This window comes from Cupressus sempervirens, chromosome 9, assembly GCF_028749045.1.
Source record: "Cupressus sempervirens isolate cs-2001-9-10 chromosome 9, ASM2874904v1, whole genome shotgun sequence".
NCBI classification, from domain to species: domain Eukaryota; kingdom Viridiplantae; phylum Streptophyta; class Pinopsida; order Cupressales; family Cupressaceae; genus Cupressus; species Cupressus sempervirens.
Genome location: NC_143126.1, coordinates 341500228 through 341508550, shown reverse-complemented (window position 1 = coordinate 341508550; position 8323 = coordinate 341500228).

Below are 8323 nucleotides of genomic sequence, written 5' to 3'. Positions count from 1 at the left end.
TCTTGAAACCATGATCAAATTCGGGAGGGTTGTTATGGATGAGAACATTTCTTTCATGTGGAGGTATTAGAATAAATTTTCACAAAGTGCATATATAGAATCATTCTTCATTAGGACATTACACTGTTAAATGTCTAGATAGAATTCACATATAACTTCAATCTTCATATATCATATTGATACATTCAATTAAGGGGTATATTGTTCAATATGAAGCCCCAAATTAAATTATATGGTGTACAAAATAACACCAAAAATGTCTATGAGAATGTTCGATTCCAAATAGATTTGTTGGAGTTGATGAAATCCAACTTCGAAGACACCCAAGATCACTTGCATGCAAAAACCTGTCAAAGGGAAGTCAAGGAGAGAAGAGCGTAGAGAAAGGGAAAAACCCTAAACAGACATGAGAGACCACAAGATATTGCAACACAAGAAATATGTATTTAAAATGAGCAAGAAGTGATGTGTGATGTGTTGTTGAAAATACAATGAGGGAGCCTGAATATAAAGAACTCCAGGAATCTCCTAGAACAAGCTAGAAGATGAGAGGAGATAAGTGTGACAACTAAGCATACATCCACATGAGGTGGAAAGTCCTCGAACAAGGTGAGAGGATAAGTATGACTTAGGAGAGAACAAACTCCCATATTGTCAACAAATTATAACAAACTCCTAGACTACAACTAATAAATAAATGCATTTACCTAAGTAAGCTTAAGTAAATAGAATAAATAATTAATAATTAATTATTTACTCTAACAAGATTAAGACTATGTGTTGACCACCAGTGTAGTTGGACAAATGAAAATGGAATGATAAGAAGAAACAATTGATGAATTTAGAGATCACTCAAATTCTCCCCACTGACACCATCACTAAATTTAATGAATTTATTAAGAGGCAAAAGAAATTTTTGTTTAGGAAAACATGTGACTAATAATAGAGAAATGATTTATTTTGTAGAATATAATCTTTTCAATTATGATCTCTCATTTATAGAAGGAAACATATATAAAGAATTGGAGGAATAATGTGAGAAAATAAGTAATTATTTCTTATTACATATTTATTCTTATTGGATTGTTCAAGTGACTTGCTCTTGGAAAATAAAGTTATATATATTTAAAGAAAATTGCAATCAAGAAAAGAACAATGACCTTCCATGATAGAGTGTGATGTGGAACAATGCATTAGAAGATATGTCTAATTAATAAAAAAATTATATGCTCTAAAAATTACATCATATGATGTGTTTGTCAACTAGAGCTAAAAACTTGGCTCGATCACTTCTATTGGATCCCCTCATAGTGCAAATAAACTTTAGTTTTGAGTTCTACTAAACAGAAAGAATTTTTCCCTATTTGATGTGATGCAAAATTGTTCAACAATATAAAAGTGTGAATTTATATTATGGGGTGTGGGTGGGGGATAATAACAAATGTTCCATTCCCACTTGAACCATCTTTATAAATGATATGTTTAATTCTCAAATATCTATGGACCCTCATGCATAGATAAGTATTCATTATCTTTGAGTATTACATTTGTCTACTCATTATAGTCTCTCGGTTATTTGTAATTCTATACATACTATAAGAGTTATTTTCCATGATCAATTCCTTTATATCTGAGGATTTTCTTGCATGACAAAAAGGTTGTTACTTTACTAAATATTTTGCAGACTCAATCTTATCATAGTAGCTATAAAGAAGTTGTGATCTTGAATTTATTAGTGATCTAGAATTGATTAGTCATCTTGAAGAAAATATTCTTGATGATTGAGATTATGAGTATTCTTCTATTAAGAGGGAGTCTAACACTTCTTCAAAGGAAATGTAGGAGTTCAAAATATTGATATTTAGAGGACATCTAAAATACAAGTGACTGATTACATAATTTTGATGGTCTTACCCCTGTATACATCACGAGGAAGTAATGACTTGTCACCTAAAAGTTGAAAGAGTACTATCAGATTCAAAGGGAGTTTGACAAGCATACTTTGGTGAAGAGAGTCTCTAAGGGAGTAATTAGAGGACTTGAATTCCTAGGATCTTTTGTTCAGAGGGAGAATTACAAGGTGAAATTCCTTTGTAGTGAGCTCGCTATGAAAGAATAGTTTGAAGTGAAATTCCTTGGAAGAGAAGTTTGAGCTGAAAACCCTTGTTCCACCCTCTAGGATCATATATGGTGGGTCCACCCTCTAACTTGGTTCATGGTGGATATCATGTGATTTAGTACATGATTTTGTTGTGATTACTACCATAAAAGGTGATGATATTTCATTTAATATATGTCTAAGGTCACTATTGTAAGGTGGCGATCTTAGCAATAGTTTGACTATGTTATCATGATAGACTTCATTAAGTTTTTTCTTAGAATGTGATAATAAGCGTGTCAACAAAATGTATCATAGATGATTATATATATTTGGTGTCCTAGAATAAGCCATAAATCATGATAATTTGGTTGTTGTGATTTATTCTTGATCCATTTTCATGATAGACTACATTGACTTGATGTCCCAAACTATGCCAAAAGTCATGAAAATAAGAAAATTATGATAGTCTTGGATTGAGCCAAAAATCATGAGATCAAGACTAACTATCTGATCGACAAAGTTTGTGTCCAAAATGTGCCACAATTCAAATAGTATATATCCTAAAGGTATGTAATTGTGTATAAGCATTTTTAATGCAAACTCAAATATGAGATTATTGAGATTAAGAAATTGATCATATCCTCCTTGCTAAGAGGGATTGTAAAAGTAATAGCTCTAGTTGGATCTAATATTAGTATATGGAACATACACATATGTATGTATATATGTGCATATGTAAATACATATGCATACATATATGTATATGTTTGATTTAATCACATATTGATATCTCATGCTATTGAATACTTTATGATCATCCCCTAATCGAGTTGTATATATTAATATATATGTTATGATAGCTCTTCTCATCGATTCATGACATTAATGATACTATATTTTTTGTTCTTGTTCTATTATCATGATAGACTACATTAAATTTTTGTCCTACAATGTGTTAGAGATCATGATAATAAACATATCATGACATACTACATTGAGTTGATGTCTCAGAGTGTGCTAGAGGTCATGATAATTATCATGATGGACTACATTAAGTGGTTATCCTTGACATCATGATTGTTATTTGATAGACTACATTTAGTTGTTGTCCCAGAGTGTCAGAGATCATATAACACACATTTTTCCAAGATATAACATCTAAGTTGATGGATATATGTTGATATGTCATTCCAGGAATATCATATTGAGAGAGCATGATGTGTTCTATAACAATCCTCCTTAGCTAAGAGGGAGTGTCAAGATTATAGTTTCAGTCGGATTGAATTAACCTAAACATAGTCCTTTTATGGTTATTGAGAAATCCACATTTAGACAATATATCTACCTATATATCATATTTTATAATATATATAATATAATATATATATTATATGGATATGATTGTGTATATATTAAGATATTATCTAATGATTATTAAACATAGAGACATGTCTCCTCCTCTCATATTTAAAAGTCAATCAAATCTGCATTTGGAACACATCAATATTATGGAAATGTTATTACATTTGTAGAAACGATCCTTGTTACTCAACAAAGTGCACATATAGGAGAATTTCTCTGAGATAGATACCTATTATGGGTTCATCAAAGGCACTCTGAGAGGGATGGCCTTTTAATTTAATGATGGTATTCATCTTGTGATTCCTACTAGCTACTTCTACAAGACTACTTAATTTAAAGACACAAGGAGACTTTTTAGATACCTTTTGATGATTTGAATGCAATGTTTCTTTTCGTTTATGCAAAAGTAAGAGCTATGAATTCCTTAGGGCATGACTTGAATGGGACCTTACTTTTTAGTAAAACACGTTGAATTAGGGAAATGAATAGGCAAAATGTCAATTTCCTCATATACTTCTTTAAAAAAACATATTAATAATGAAAGAACATAAATTATCTCATTCTATATAATATCATGATTTCAATTAAATCAGAAAAATAGTGCTAATTCTAAATCCCATTTGTTGGGAAGTTTACCAAAGAACCTACATTAGAAGAAACTAAGATTTATAAAAGAAAAAAGTATCTTATTAATGTATTACATCAATTTTCATTCTTTCTAAGGATTTAGATAAGATCTGTAGTGCCTACCCCTAGTTCACATTTCTATTATCTCTTTTAGGGCAGTTTTATGCTTGATTATTAGTAGTATTATTTTGAGATTATCAGATATTATTTTAGATTCAGTTGATTTATGATGAGATTACTTGGTACTCTATACTTCATGTATGCATGATGACTATTACAATGTTTTTTAGTTATTGATGACGTTTAGTTAGATGGATTATTATGTGTTTTCTTATGGATACTTATCCCATATTGCATGTGTTTGGTGTGCCTATGGGAATTAGATGTCGACCTATTGTAGAACCTTTGAGTTAGATTACTTTTAGGATTTCCTAGAATTAGAGAGTACTTGTGTTATGTGATTTGATATCTTATTAAGGACTTGAGACTATCTCCTTAGCATGGTGGGAACGAGCCATTTAGGTTCCACATGGTCAGGTGGTAGTGCTTTTTACTCTTACCATTGAGATCCTTTTGTAGTCACTGTGGCTGGAGCTTCTTGGGATGCTTGTTTATCATGTTTAGATGATGCTATCTACTGACACATTTCCTTATATTGATGATTAGCATGTGATAGGTGATGTTATCTACTTTGTAGGATCATCTTATGCTTTATTCTAGCATGTTAGATTTCTTTATGCTTATGTTGTAGCATGTTTTAGTAGAGAAATCCCTATTATGATAGTACCGATGATCTAATTAGTGTCTTGGGATGTTATGCACGAGGGATGGCTAGGGCCCACAATGGTCTTATGATGCTATTGATGGTTGGGAGGAACCATGTACTTAGTTAGTTGAGTTTTATGATGGATGGATGTATCATGTATGGTGGATGGTTTCATTTATTTTATTGTACTTGTATCATGGATTCGAGGAGGAGGATGTATTTCTATTTCTACATATGTATATTCTTTTAGCCTTTCATACCTTGTGACATGTATAGTGGATGATTGAGAATTCCAAATTTAATTTGCCAAGAGGCATTCAGAACAAATGTATATAATTTAAATGGACATTTTAACTATTCTTTCATATGGATTTGATTTGATGGACTTAGTATTAGATTAAATTTATATGTGATTCAATGTCTTGGGATCCTTAAGAAATGTAACCTATTATGTATACTTTAGTTGATTGTATGTTATTACTTCCGCTACTATGTGTTTGATATGTATGTTATTCTTTCTTGTTCAAAAAAAAAATCTTGCTAAACTTAGTAAAACTTTAAGTTATTTCTTTTGGGTCCCTTGGTGAGGCATTACATCTAGTATCAGAGCTTGAGTTTCTACATTGGGAGCTCTGGATATATTGGAATGCCACTAGTTGTTAACTAGTTAAACAAAAGTGAAATTTAAAACTTTTATGTACATTCTTTTCAAACTAAAACTTGAACTAGTTGAACTGAAATAGAACTTAAAATTTTAGTTGTATATTTTTCATACTTCAACACTTAGACTTCAAAACTGAAAATTATACGTAAATCTAAATATAGGCAAAACTGAAAATTGAAACTTTTCTTGTTTTCAAAACATGTATCTTTTATCTATGCTTTAAGGTGGTATGCCTTTGATTTTCTTTGTGAGCATTATGTTGTTATTGTTTAGAGTGTTTAGGGGATCTATTTCAGTATGTGTTAAAAGAATGAATGTTGGAACAATATGGTTTTCAATTTACTATTAAACCATAATCATATTACTCTAAGTGACTAAAAGTAGTATGTTTTGTGGTTATTATAGCACCTTGTTATCTTAGATATTATTGTTGTAGTGTTCTCAGTGGAGTCATATCCTACTACTAAGGGTAAGTTCTTTAGTTTTACCATTATTGTAGGCTTCTAGGAGTAAGCCTAAGTCTAGGGGGGTGGATGTAGTGCCTACCCCTAGTTTGCATTTATGCTATCTCTTTTAGGCTAGTTTTATGCTTGATTATTAGTAGTATTGTTTTGAGATTATTAGATATTGTTTTAGATTTAGTTGATTTATGATGAGATTACTTGGTACTCTATACTTTGTGTATGCATGATGACTATTACTGTATTTTTTAGTTATTGATGATGTTTAGTTAGATGGATTATTATGTGTTTTCTTATGGATACTTACCCCATATTGCATGTGTCTAGTGTGCCTCTAGGAATTAGATGTTGACCTATCTTAGAACCTTTGAGTTAGATTACTTTTAGGATTTCCTAGACTTAGAGAGTACTTGTGTTATGTAATTTGATATTTTGTTAGGGACTTGAGACTATTTCCTCAATGCGGTGGGAGTGGGCCATTTAGGTTCAACGCGGTCGAGTGGTAGTTCTTTTTACTCTTACCATTGAGATCCGTCCATAGTCATTGTGGTTGGAGCTTCTTGGGATGCTTGTTTATCATGTTTAGATGATGTTATTTATTGATGCATTTCCTTATATTGATGATTAGCATGTGATAGGTGATGTTATCTACTTTCTAGGATCATCTTATGCTTTATTCTAGCATGCTAAATTTCATTATGCTTATGTTGTAGCATGTTTTAGTAGTGACATCCCTATTATGATAGTACCAATGATCTAATTGGTGGCTTGGGATGTTACACATGGGGGATGGCTAGGGCCCATGATGGTCTTATGATGCTATTGACGGTTGGGAGGAACCATGTACTTAGTTAGTTGTGTTTTATGATGGATGGATGTATCATGTATGGTGGATGGTCTCATTTATTTTATTGTACTTGTATCATGGATCAAAGGAGGATGATGTATTTCTATTTCTACATATGTATATTCTTTTAGCCTTTCATACCTTGTGACATGTACAGTGGATGATTGAGTATTCCAAATTTAATTTGCCAAGAGGGATTTAGAACAAATGTATATTATTTAAATGGACATTGGACTTTATAACTATTCTTTCATATGGATGTGGTTTGATGGACTTAGTATTAGATTAAATTTATATGTGATTTAGTGTCTTGGGATCCTTAAGAAATGTAACCTGTTATGTATACTTTAGTTGATTGTATGTTAGTGCTTCCACTCCTATGTGTTTGATATGTATGTTATTCTTTCTTGTTAAAAAAAAATGTTGCTAAACTTAGTAAAAATTTAGGTTATTTCTTTTGGTCCCTTGGTGGGGTGTTACAAGATCAAGGTTTAAACAAAAGTTGCTCATCTGTACAATATTGGTCTAGATTTACAAAAACTACCTTCATTTCTAAATAAATTCCGCCCTACAACCCACATTCCTCACCTTGATTAATGAATTTAGAGAAAGAAAAATAACATACGTCTTCTTTACCTTATTCAACTATTTGAAGAAATGAGGAGGCATTAAAATAAATCCTAATATTATTGCTTAGGAAACCAATTATTCATATAACGAAAATTTTAGAAAAAATTTCTTCTTTTTCCATTCCAAAGGAAGAAACTAAAATCACAATTGGTGATACCATTTATTCCATTAAAATAAAGAGTCAAATATCAAAACTTAGCTTATTAATAGTATTTGGAGATTTATACATCTTTATTAAATATTCACTTGTAAACTATGAGAAAGCTTAGTGATTAGAGTAAAATTCAAAAAAAATTGACCCTTCTTTATCGTAAAATTATTATTATCTTCATATATTTACTCAAAGACTAGCCTATCTTGACTACTTCTAATTAACTAACTAGAACCCTACTGTTAACTAGATACTACTAACAACAAATCTTATAAACTTTTACAAAAATGGGGTACTCCCCTATAGGTAGGTTTTTTACAAAATGAGGGATTCCCCTATTGTGGTTACCAACCACTAGAGAAAAAGGAGCAAAAGAGAGAAATTATTCCCATTTTCAATCTGATGTCGACCTTTTACCCTTTTGATATTTCTCCTTGGAGCTTTGGCTTGTTATTACTTCTCCATCTCATTCAATGATTTTCATCTTTTCACGAATCATGTCCTCTTTAGTGTCATCTAGTTCATCCTTAGAGTCAAGATATGTTACATTGGCATAAATTGGGATGTCCTCATAGCCCTCAACACTTTCATCTTTTAAAAAAATCATTTAGGATCATCTGGATGCTTGACATGAAATAAGGCCAATAATAAATTTAGACTCATTATAATGTTCCCCTAGTACCAAAAAGCATCCATCATCTATGCTCAAAATTA